The 13,116-nt window shown below is 41.7% G+C and overlaps 1 long non-coding RNA gene across 2 annotated transcripts in view; it reads left to right on the plus strand.

Moving 5' to 3' along the window:
- Nucleotides 1-13,116, plus strand: part of LOC135178421 (uncharacterized) — a 191,680-nt gene that overhangs the window by 97,364 nt on the left and 81,200 nt on the right. Inside the window, exon 3 of one of the 2 annotated variants that reach the window (XR_010303518.1) lies at nt 7,310-7,390. The exons of the other annotated variant lie outside the window; for it this stretch is intronic. This is a non-coding gene — a long non-coding RNA (uncharacterized LOC135178421). Of the gene's footprint in view, nt 1-7,309; nt 7,391-13,116 lie in introns of those variants that run through there. 2 annotated transcript variants of the gene reach the window in all.

Below are 13,116 nucleotides of genomic sequence, written 5' to 3' on the forward strand. Positions count from 1 at the left end.
ACCCAGTTGTGAAACATAAGGAAATTAAACCTTTTTCTGTAAGTGGGAGAAGTTGGTAGAGCTTTGCAGTACAAGAGAGGTTATCTCCACACCCTCACAGTGCCTGGTGAGTGTTTTGACTTGAGGCCATGCCACCCAGTTTGTACATGCAGTTTTTCCACTGCAATGACATGGTGAGAGGTAATACTTTTTTTCAGTGTCCTGGGTCCAATGAGATGTGATACGAAACACGAGACTTGACAAACTGGCATTAGTTACAAAAGTTAGGCCACTGAATACATGCAAATTCCCATCTATTTTAACTGCATTTTCCATGGCTGTGTTGCAAGTCTCCTTAAATCATTTCATTTGTCTAGTGTTTGGCTTTCTAAATGTCAAAAAGTGAAATTGTAGCTTCCAGGACATTCTTAGCAAGCTTCTTCTGTGGTTTGAATGTGATTTCAGTTTTCCACCAGAACGTGGTTTAAAGTTTCATAACAAGAGAAAGGAAATAAAGAGAATTCAAAAGGGCTGAGTAGGGGGAAAGAAAGGAAGGAAATAAAAAAAGAACAGCAATTGACTTGGGGGAGGTAGATCCTGAGCCATCTGCTCTGGCTTGAGCTTTGGCTCGAGAACTGGACAACAGACCTCCAGAAGTGCCTTCCAGCCTCAGCCATTCTTACATTTGGTGTCCACTTCTACATGGTGTGAAGGCAGGGTATTGAAACCTGCTAAGTGTTTCTGTTGTATTTTTGCCTTCCATCTGTGAATTAGTCTCACACTAGCCTTAATGCTCCTAAGATTATTAATCAAACAGGTTAGATGAAGGTACATGAATGATTCCTAGAGGTCTGTGTCATGTTTCTGCTGTGCGTTAGTTAACACTGCTATGTTATGCCCTACCACTCTCTGATTATGCATGTTCCTTGACATGAATGATTAGAGAGCTTTCCAGATATGGTAAATACTCTGCAGTCATCTGCGTACAAATAGGTAACGTGGTCCTTGGATAAAGGGGAGAATGAACCTGCCCTGATATTCACAGGTATTTTCTGTTCATTATTTAAGCAACTAAATATTGGTTGGACTGGATGATCTTGGAGGTCTCTTCCAACGTGGTTGATTCTATCATTCAATGTGGGAGGTTTTTATAATGTAACAGACTAGATCCTGAATTGGATCATATTATAAAGAGATAGATCAAGGGTGATAGTGATATGCCATTGGAATGGGCTGCCCAGGGAGGTGGTGGAGTCACCATCCCTGGAGGTGCTGAAGAAAAGCCTGGCTGAGGCACTCAGTGCCATGGTTTAGTTGACTGGATAGGGCTGGGTGCTAGGTTGGACTGGATGATCTTGGAGGTCTCTTCCAACCTGGTTGATTCTATGACTCTATGCATCTGGCTGCACTTCTTGCAAGTCCATAGATCTATTAATATGAACTCAGTTACTTACAAAAGCCTTTGCAGAACATAGTGATGATGACAGACTCTCCTGGGTTGGAGTCTTGTAATTTATTCAGTTAGTAAAAAGAAGATACACTGCTTGCTAACAAAGAGATCGTGTGAGTAAAACACATACAACTTAAAGGGGTTGAAGCCTATGAGTTAGTACAGAAAAATGGGCATTGAATTCAAAAAGGAAAGATACAGGCTGAAGATTATCTATGTTCTCTTCTGTGTTGCTTTTTTTTTTCCTGTGTTCTCTTCTGTGGTTTTGCATTTTCTCTGCATAGGGAAGTTACTCTACCTCTGGACAAATTGTGAATGTATGCAGTGTCAGCTATGGTGTGTTAGCTTCCCCACATACGCGCCTAATAATATTAGTTTCACTGCCACAGGCCTCAATACCATAGGTATAAGAAGAGACAGGGCTACGCATAACATAGGAAAGTTCCAATCCAGTTTATTGCACCCCAAGCATGGGTTTATGTACTTTCTATCAGAGGGCTACATAACAGGGTTACAAATCATGTTAGACTCTAATTGGTTACATACAAATGCGTTAGGACTACATTAGGACTACACACTAATTAGCGTAGACATTCTTCATATTCTCTCAGCAGCACGTATATTGTCTGAGCAGTCTGTTAGCAGAGATAGGCAAAAACCACAGGCTCCAGCCTTACATTTGTTTATATTCGTTACGCCATTCTCTAAGGTCATTCCAACCTTCCACTTTATTCAGCACTCTCATGCTCAGCACTATTCATGCACTCTCGCCTGTCCATGGCTTGTGTTCCAGTATTTCAATTCCCAATAGCTGTACCACAGTCAGACAGTTGTATAAAATCACTGCATTGATTGGACTGGATGATTTTGGAGGTCTCTTCCAACCTGGTTGATTCTATGATTTAATATTACTATATCCAACATTTCACTAGTAGGGCTTAATCCCACTTCCAAAACAGAGAAAGAAGTACTGCAGAGAGCTGCTCACACAAGAAGCATGTATGTGTTATTTGCAACATGGGAAAGTCAGACTGAATTCCTGTAGAATGAGCTCCCCATGGAGGCAGAGGCTTAAGGAATAGGGGATTTGCAGCAAACCACATTTTTTTTCCCCATGCAATTTTGGTGACATCCAGCAAAGCTGTACATACCCTTTTCCTTTCAGTCTACCTAAATTGTGCTACTGTAACCTTTACCGTGCACATACAACTGTTGTATTTCACAGACACGTGGACTGTAAAACAATTTCATTTAGAAGCCTGTCGCAGTGCAAGATTATTGGAGTTGACTGTGAGATTAGAGCATTACCTACAAATATGTGCTTTACTGTCACTGGTAATGATATGCAAGCATGGCTTAAAACTGGAGGTAAACATACTGAAATTATCCAGTAGATACAGACTAAAGCCAGTTACCCAAGTTGCTCTTCATTTGTTTGTGTAAAAAAGATTTTGTAAAGCTTCACTTTTCAGTAGTAAAAAGGGGAATAAATGTGTGAGTCTGTGAATACTTATTTTAAAAGTAGATATTTCCATCTTGTGTTGTGTAACTATATATAGCTTCCTTGTATCTGTAAACCATGTGTCTGTATAACCATATATATATGTATATCATAGAGTCATAGAAGTGTTTTGTTTGAAAGGCATTTAAGATCATTGAGGCTAACCATTCTCTAACTCTGCCATGCTAAGTGGTAAACCATGTCCCTCAGCACCACTTCTCTGTGTCTTTTAAGCACCTCCAGGCATGGGCATTCAAGCAGCTCCCTGGGGAGACTCTTCCTGTCTTTGAAAACCCTTTCAGTCAAGAGGTCTCTTCTTAGATCCAACCTAAACCTGGAGCAACTTCAGGCCGTTTCTTCTTGTCCTGTCAGTTGTTACTAGGGAGAAGAGAGCAACCCCCACCTCATGCTAACCTCCTTTCTGGGAGTTGTAGAGAGCAAGAAGGTCTTCTGTCAGCATCCTTTTCTTCATCTTAAACTCCCCAAGTTTCCTCAGCCACTCCTTCCCCGACCTGCTCTCCAAACTCTTCACCATCTTTATTGCCCTTCTTTGGACCCTCTTCAGAACCTCACTGAATGTCTTGTAGTTAGGACCCCAACACTGAACTAATGCTCAAGCCTCATCAGTGCTAAGTGCAGGGGAATAATCGCTTCCCTGGTCCTGTTGATCAAACTGTTTCTGATACTGATGATCATAGAATCAACCAGGTTGGAAGAGACCTTCGAGATCATCCAGTCCAACCCGTTCAGTCAACAAGACCATGGCACTAAGTGCCTCATCCAGTCTTTTTTTGAACACCTCCAAGGTGGTACTTGCATCATCCTGAGTAATTTGTCAGCATTTCGTACTGGCTTTGTAGCGATGTCTGTGACTAGGAAATGGAGTAAAGCAGTGGGGAATCAGACTCCTTGTAGCATTTTCTTCAACCAGTTGTTAGTCCTTTTATAATACTCCTTGACATTACAGTTCTCATTTGCAGTTTCCACCTTCAAAGCATAGACTGTTTGTGTCTCATTGCCAAAAAATAATGTCCTAGTTGTAGACCCCCATCCCACGCCAGTCCCTTTTTCAGAGGAGTGTAAAATAGGAGTTTACAGCTTGCACCAAACCGATTTGATTCATGGCAGGCTGTGACCTGGCAGTACAATGTTTGACAAAGGCCATAATTCATGCAAGGGCCCATGGAGCTTTTATTTAGAATTGCTTGGTTGTGAAAGGAATTAAAAGGCGCAACCTCCTTCCTAAATCATTCCTGAGTTTCTCATCTGATGCACTGCTTTTTAACACCCAGAAAAATCTTCATTTTTGTTTACATCCAGCAAAAGTTAGGATGCTTCCATACATTTGATTCATCAGCTGCCTCAAACACAAATGAAAATTAACTCACTTTTAGTTTTCAGACCAAGCTGAAGTGTAACAATTTGTTTATATTCTATATTAAGTGGATTTTTTTCCCTTTTAATTAGTCTATTTCAATTTAACTCTTGGCAGAGCTTGTTTTTGTGAGCTGCTCAGGTCATGACAAATGATGAATTTTCCTTATCTGGATACTTTGTGAAGATAGCCAGGCTCTCAGAGGAAAAAGTCAGCAAAAATCTGAAGTCTACACAAAGATAGTGTTATCAGACATATGGTATTTTAATAGACATGTAAATATGTGAAGTAAAAAAAGAACAACCCCAAACCACCTACTATGTCCAGAAATAAATTCATTCATCTTAAGAAATTTATTGTGAAAAACTCTGTAACAGGGAATGAGAGAGAAAGAGGTTGTGCATCACTTCATTAAAAGCAACATAGCTTGCTTAGCTTAGGTTTTGATTGTGTTACAGGAGATTCTGTTGCCAGAATGCTGGGCAAAGATCTGACTGAATTAAATGACTTGGCAGATCTGAATCAGCTGATATTTTACACTCGCAGACACTTCGCAGTAGTGTTTCACTGCAGCCTTTTTGTTGCTGTTTGAAAAAGAGCTGTGCAGAGGAAGGATAACCTTTTTTTTTTTTATCTTTGTAGTCAAAAAGCTCATAGATTTCCTTTTAGACATGATGCATGTGGTAAAACGGCCAAAAATGTTCCCCAGGTGCCAGGTTGTGAGTGGTTCTGAGGCAGCAGGAAGAATTTTGTTAAAGGAAATATTGTGGCAAATGCATGAAACGCTTTAGTAGAATAAAGACGAGGGGGAGGGTGAAGGGAGGAGAGAGAGAAATGTACAGCTAAATGTCTCTGTCTGCTAAACACTCACAGAAGTGCTGTTTGAAATTGAGCAGAAATGGGCAAGCCCCACATTCCTCCTGTGCTCATAGAGCTTCCCACTCTTCTAATGCACACTGCAGTGGACTTGCAGAGTTCAGCTGCCACTGCAGAGCTCACATCTGGTGTGGAGAGCATGCTTTAATAATCCTGCAAAGAGTTTAGAAATGCCTACTCATCTTGAGAGCAGTTCCCCTTTGAGACAGGGGGGGCACAGTGCCCTGTAGTGAGGCCGTGCAGCCCTCCGTGATCGATTTTTCAGTGCACAAGTGCTGTGTCAGGCCGGTTGCAGCTACTGTGCATCCCCTGGGTGCTTCAGGAGGGGGGGAGTTTTGTATTCCAGGTCTTAAACCTGCAGGTTTCCAAGCAGGATTGTCTCCAGAGTCCTGCATTTGCACAGAAGGCTGATTTGCAGTGAACCGGTCTCCACCTACCACATTCAGTGACTTGCACACCCCTGTGTTAGGCTAATTTGGGGGTGCATATACAGTAGGTCTAATTTATGCTTACCTGTTGGGGTCAGTAATGTTCCTTTGGCTTTCCAACCTCTCACTGAGGTCAGTGAGGGTCTGATTCAGCATTTGTAACGCTTAAGAAACTCTAGGTTAGCATAAAACCACTTGGGGAGGTGTCATTTCTAGGAGGGAAAGCAGGACCACATGCTATTTAAGTGCTTCTGAATTCCTCTGTCACCAGCTGGGACCTGGAAGTCTGCAAATTGAAATTATTAGCATTTTTGTGTTTGTTTTTCTGGTTTATATATTTAAATGGTGAATAAATCCCACGCCCAGCTGAGAGCTAGTCACTTAATCACAGAATGGTAGAGGATGGAAGTGGCCTCTAAAGGTCATCTAGTCCAACACCCCTGCTAGGACAGGGTAGCCTAGACTAAATCATTACATTAATTATTACATCTATTTTCTTCTTATTGTGAATATTCTCTGCTTAAGGCACACGATATCTAATCCAGAGGTAGATTCAAGTTTTGCTGGCTTCAGATCTGGAGTGGTTTTTGAGCTATAGGTTCTATGTCAGTTTATTCTTGCCTGTGATAAAAATGCAGATGATAGTAGACATCCAAAGTCAATGAATAACTGAGATTTTTAGCAGAAGAAGAGTGTATTATGCAATCCAGAATCATAGAATCAGTCAGGGTTGGAAGGGACCACAAGGATCATCTAGTTACAACCCCCCTGCCATGGGCAGGGGCACCCTACCCTAGATCAGGGTGCCCACAGACTCATCCAGCCTGGCCTCAACCACCTCCCTGGGCAACCCATTCCAGGCTCTCACCACTCTCATGCTGAAGAACTTCCTCAAATGAAGAAGAGAGAATTGATTCTTAACTTATAAAATCAGATCTCATAATGTGGGGTTTTGCAAGTAGTACAACAACAAGAGAAATATTTTCAGGGCTGCTCTTTTAAGACTTGACAAGTAATTTCCAATTACTCAGACCCCCATTTTTTTCAAAGAGCTGCTGACAGGCTTATGATGCCTATGATGAAAACAAAGTCTTGCAAGGCCCAGAAGGCAGGGTGGTGAATCTTTACAGAATTAGGCCCTAAAGTAAAATGGTTTGACATTGAAGAGATAAGACATCTGGTAAGCAGAAACAAAACCTGTATCTATATTTACCCAGGAGGACATGAACTGAGCTGAGGATGTAGTTAGTCCAGTGATGGAGAGCTTGGATGTACAAAACCTTGTCTTTCCTTTATACTTAGCATAAGACAGTTCAGAATGGACTGCTGGATCAAGCTAATGAAATATCCCATGTGCCAAGAGGAGCACAAGATCCTTGCACGGGGGGAGGAAGGAATTTGGGTGGCTGACTTGTTGAACAGAGCTGTAGCTGCACCTGTGGGACACTTTGAGTGGGGGTGTGAGAGTGGCTGTGGTATGTACATCACAGCTCAGGACACATGGCAAGAGCACGCTGAAAGGATGGCTTGCACTTGTTTAGTGAAATTAGACCTGTCTCAAGCTGTCTGAGAGTAATTTAGAAGAAATGCCAATCCTTCAGAACCTATGCATTTGGATTTCAACTGGAATCTTGTCTGGTAAAGATTTAAACTTGATAAAGAGCCAGAGCCACAACCCTTAAACTTTCCTCTTTGTCCAGATCAGCGTGGAGACATGGATTTGATACACACCAAGGTCATTTTTCTACCAGTAACATGCTCAGAGTGCTCATTGCCCGTTGGATGGCCTTTGCTTGGTGGAATTTTCCTCCCAATTGATGTTACAGAAAAATAGATAATGCCTCTCTGGAAACTCATTCTGTGTCTCTCTCTATTATTAATAAGTCGCCTGTAGCAAAGAAATTTGGGCTTATTGTAAATGGCCTGGAGAGGATCATTAGAAAAAGAGTTGGGCAGGACTGATAAGTTGGTGTTGCTCATAGGTAATTTTGTTGTTGTGTGTGCTTACTGTTCTGGTCACCTCCAAGCACTTGCTCATTAATATTTCATAGCAACTCAGCTGCTCAGTGAAAATATCAACTGAGCTGCATGTGAGTTTTCCATTAAAACTAATGTTTTGCAGTCATTTTGCTGAGAGATTTGGGTTCATTTGTGGGTCTTTTTTTTTGGGGGGGGGGGTGTTATTTGTTATGTTTATTTTTGTTTGGTTTGGGTTTTTTTTTTGGAGAAGGCTTCTGCATTTCAGCTGAAAAATGTGCTATCTTTGCAGATCTTCAAAATACCTCTAAAATGGTATTTTGAAGAATGATTTCATGATAATGAATAAAATCAGAAGTAAATTTCACTGAGGTATGTAAAAAAGCCTGAAAGAAAGGATATGTGGTTTGCACACCTTTTGTTCCATTGATACTGTTTGAGGAAAAAAATTCCCTACCTTTACAGCCTTTTCTTCATCTATTACCACAAAATCTATGAGCTGTAGCTCTAGAAAGGAATTGTATCCTCTAGAGGATGGTGAGGGCTCTTGATTGTGTTGCATCGCATCACAGTGATCTAAACTCTTCATATGGTCTAGCCTTGGGCACTGTGGTAAAGGGTTGGACTTGATGATCTGTGAGGTCTCTTCCAACCTTGGTGATACTGTGATATATGTCTCATCTGCCTGTGTACCTTCAGTAAAAATCAGTTGCCAAACAAATCCATTTCTAGTAAAAAATTTGGATTTGCAATAGGTAGCTTCCACTGAACTCCAATATCTTAACATAGTTGAAAACTGTGTGAAAGTTGTTAATTTATGACAGCCCACGACATAAGTCAGAAGAGAAAGTTTTATTATCCACTCCTTCGGCATTAAAAGTTGCCAGATGTTGTGGGGGGTTTTCATACTGAAATCACATTACAAGACAGTCTCTGTTAACTTCAGTCATTTGGGGAGGATAACACCACCCGAAATTCGACAGGATAAATCCGTCTGGGTCTTTATGTACTCCCTTTAATGATCCACGTTGTGCTAGTTTGAAGCTAGCTCGAGTGTTTTGGTGAGAAGAATAAGATTACAGGCTGTGGAAGGAAAGCAAGGGTGATGTCTACCTCGCTCATAGGCTTGCTGAGAGATGCAAGAACAAGAATCCAAACATAGATAAGTCACTTCTGCTTGTATATTGAGCTAAGCTGTAAATAATAAGCTTCATTCAATTTCCAGAGCTGGTTGAGTCTAGTCTGGGTGATTTCCAAAGTGTGTGTGTTAGGGGTTGACACCCAAACCACCACACACTTACTTAAAAGTGCAATAGGGAATTTCAGAATGAATTTTTTTGTGATTTTTGTTCATGCTGAGAGGGGGAAAAAACAAACAAACAAAAAGGAACCCACAAAACGGAACAACACAAACCCACTAGAGTCAGCTGAAGTCTATAGAATCATAGGTTCAAGGGTTAGAAGGGACCTTGAAAGATCATCTGGTCCAGCCCTTCTGCCAGAGCAGGATCACCTAGAGCAGATCACAGTGATCTATGCATAAATATTAGATACATCTATGTCTGTTTTGTAACTTCTGTGCTATTACAGAATACATTTAATATCCATTTGGGGAGAAATCTGCAGTAAAGTGTGTGTTTTATTTGTTAGACCCACAGATCTGAAATGTCTTCATGTTCTGAATTATTCATGTGAGTATATCTAATCTCACATCCCTGCTCGGGTAGAAGTAGGTCTCTTAAGTGTTCTGCCACTCTGCTTTGATGTCTTCTCTTTCCTGAAGTATTATTTTGGTTACCTCTTCTGTTACATGATTTTATGCCTTATTTTTCTGTACCATGGTATTCGTAGAGTTCATAGAATCAACCAGGTTGGAAGAGACCTCCAAGATCATCCAGTCCAACCTAGCACCCAGCCCTGTCCAATCAACCAGACCATGGCACTAAGTGCCTCATCCAGGCTTTGCTTGAACACCTCCAGGGACAGTAACTCCACCACCTCCCTGGGTGGAGTGGTGCTTTCTGCACTCCATTTGGAGATCCTTTGACAGCAATCATCTTTGTAGCTACCGTTCTCTGGTTAAAAAAAACTCCATTGCGAAAGCTAATATGCATTTAAAACATAAACATACAGTGCTAGATGAAAGGTTGAGGAAGCAGATAAACAGAGGCAGATGGCACAGATTTGATTAATAAAAAACACAAACAGGAAAATAAATCTGCTGCAATGATTAAATGCCTAATTTAATCAGGAAAAAAAATCTTGGAGTTTAGTTATTGACGGGAAATTATATACTGTGTTGTTTCTGTTTGGAGTGAAATGGTTTGTATAAATCATAGAATTAACCAGGTTGGAAGAGACCTCCAAGATCTGCCAGGCCAACCTAGCACCCAGCCCTATCCACTCAACTAGACCATGGCACTAAGTGCCTCATCCAGGCTTTGCTTGAACACCTCCAGGGACGGTGACTCCACCACCTCCCTGGGCAGCCCATTCCAATGCCAGTCACTCTCTCTGGGAAGAAATTCCTCATAATAACCAGCCTATACTATAATTTGCAACTACTGCACAGACATATGTGAGTACAGGCTTGCTTTTCCAAAAGGGAGGGAGAAAATAAACCCCTTTTTGTTTGAAAAAAAATAACCAAAATGAAACAAACTCCAAACCAAACCACCCACCATTACTAGCTACTGATCTAACCAATTTCTTAGATGATTAGAATAGGTTAAAAGTGGTTAAAAAAGTAATAGGAAAAACATCAAGGTAAAAATACTATCTTTATCCCTGCTCTAGATCAGGAGATTGAGTGCACTGTCACTAGGTTTGCAGGTGACACTAGGCTAGGAAGGAGTGTTGATCTGCTTGAGGGTAGGAACACTCTACAGAGGGAGCTGGACAAGCTGAATCAATGGGTCAAGGCCACTTGTATGAGATTCAACAAGGCCAAGTACTGCAAAACTGACTAGCAGAGAAAGACCTGGGGGTGTTGATTGACAACTGGCTGGACACGAGCTAGCAGTGTACTCAGGTGGCCAGCAGCATCCTGGCCTGGATCAGAAATAGCATGGCCAGCAGGAGCAGGGAAGTGATTGTCCCCCTGTACTCAACACTGGTGTGGCCACATCGAATCATGGAATATTAGAGGCTGGAAGGGACTTCAAGAGATCATCCACCCTGCTAGAGTAGGACCACCTAGAACAGATCACGCTGGAATGCATCCAAGTGGATTTTAAATGTCCCCAGTGAAGGAGATTCCACAACCCCACTGCTCTGTCACCATAACAGTGAAAAAGTTCCTCTTTATGTTCACGTGGAACCTCCTATGCTCCAGCTTGCCCTTGCCCTTTGTGCTGTCACTGGACGTCACTGAGAAAAGCCTGGCTCTGTCCTCTCAATGCTCACCCTTCACATATTTATGAACATGAATGAGCTCATCCTTCAGTCTTCTCCTCTCAGTTTTGGGATACTCACTGCAGAAAAGACATTGAGGTGCTGAAAAGAATCAGAGAGAAGGACAACAAAGCTGGTGATGGGTCTGGAGAACAGGTCCATAAGGAGTGGCTTGAAGTAATTTGGGTTCATTAGTCTGGAGAAGATGAGGCTGAGGGGGAGACTTTCTCACTCTATGACTACCTAAAAGGAGGCTGGAGTGAGATGGGGGTTACTCTCTTCTCCCTAGTAACAAGTGATAGGATAAAAGGCAATGACCTCAAGTTTCACCAGGAGAGGTTTAGGTTGGCTCTTAGAAGAAAATTCCTGACTAAAAGGATTCTCAAAGACTGGAGCAGTCTCCCCAGGGAGGTGGCTGTATCCCTGTCCCTGGAGCTGATTAAAAAGATGCAGAGATGCAGTGCTGAGGAATGAAATTTAACACCAGGCTTGGTAGAATTTGATTGTGGTGGGACTCACCCATCTTAAAGGGCTCTTGACTCACTTGTTTGGATTTTGCTATCTATTGCTTTTGTGACAGTGATCTGAGGGCTGTACCTGAAAGAAGAAATGACCTATTTATCTGGGCTTTGATACAAGTTCAGTGTTGTTTTTAAGCAATTCTCTAAGCTGATAAATAGACTCTGGTTTTGCATTTGGTTTGTTCCCTGAAATACCATGGTGTTGGCAGTATGCACAGTTTTGGGGCCCATCTCATGAGATCTTTCTCCATTGCTACTACATAATGTCATAAGATCATCCAATTATGCTACTACATAATGCCATAAGTTAATTTTTGGCTTTTGAGGCATTTCACTGGCCAGAAAAGAATAATGTGAAAGAGAACCTTGTTAGGATCACAGAGAAGCCGTTCAGTTAAGACCTGAATAAATTGTGGTTGCCTTTGGGGAGCTTTGGCCTGTTCAGTTTCAGAAAGACTACTAAAGAGATAAGCCCGTGACCATGCTGCTGGATTTTGATTTCAGGATTCTATCATTCTTTGTAGTACTTTAGTTTTCTGAAAGAGAGGTGGATAGTGACAATCCCAAGCACATGAAAACAAGGGAAAATAGTTCTCGTTGTTGTTAAGTCAAAGACAATTTACTGGTTGGTGGTCTTGGGTTGTTTGTTTTCCTCAACAAATACATCTTATTTATTTTAGATCAAACAAATTAATTTCATTTTTATTACACTTTAAAAAAAAAAAGGAAAAAAAACCACTCAGCTCTTGATAGATTTTTCAGTGTTTCAAACAGACTGTTAGAGACCGGTGGGAAAGACTTAGGTTTATATGCAGCTTTGTTACACTGAAATCAGCTAAACCAGCCCCCCATCCACTCTCCAGGGCCTAGGAGTGACATGGGGACATCAGCCCTGTCTGACCCTGGTTCAGGCAAACCTCGCTCGCAGGATGCCCTGCGGACAGCATGGGGTCAGGGGGGGCTGGAAGGCTGAAGGGGTAGAGGGGTAACGTCTCCAGCCTCCAGCTGCTCGTGGTTTTTCAAGCACTGGTTATGTTGATCGAGAGCAGTCCCAGACTGACAGCATCATTCTTATCAATCTACATTCTGCTCCCATTTGCCACACAGAAAGGGCTGTAGCTTGCCCTCCTTGAGTTCGCTGATGTCTCGTCACCACTGTCTTCCCAGCTGAGTGAGGGCAGATTCCTGGCTCTGGGAAGCATTTTTAGGAGGATGTCTGTCCCCTGGCACATAATGTTTTTCTGTTCTTCCCATGTGTATGTGTGAGAAGAAGGTGAGATCTTCTCTCTGGCTTACATTTAGGTACACTAGGTTTTTGATAGGTAAAGAATTATTTAAAAACAACATTCAGGAGTCCTCCCATGAATTTCTTTAATTCATTTCATCATTATCAAATACCATTCTGGTCCAGCCTTTAACCTTCCAGGAGCTAAAGCTCAGAATTAGTGTTGTAGAATTGGTCTGGTGCCTCAAAATACAGGAATTACTTTTATCCACTGATGCTCCATATTGGTTGTCTGTTGGTTTTACTATTTCTTTGTTCTGTTTTATGCACTGTTAGTCCTTCTCTCATCCTTTATAAAAAGGAAACAAAAAAAAATATCAGTATTATCTAT

The sequence above is a fragment of the Pogoniulus pusillus genome, chromosome 9 (genome assembly GCF_015220805.1).
Source record: "Pogoniulus pusillus isolate bPogPus1 chromosome 9, bPogPus1.pri, whole genome shotgun sequence".
Lineage (NCBI taxonomy): Eukaryota > Metazoa > Chordata > Aves > Piciformes > Lybiidae > Pogoniulus > Pogoniulus pusillus.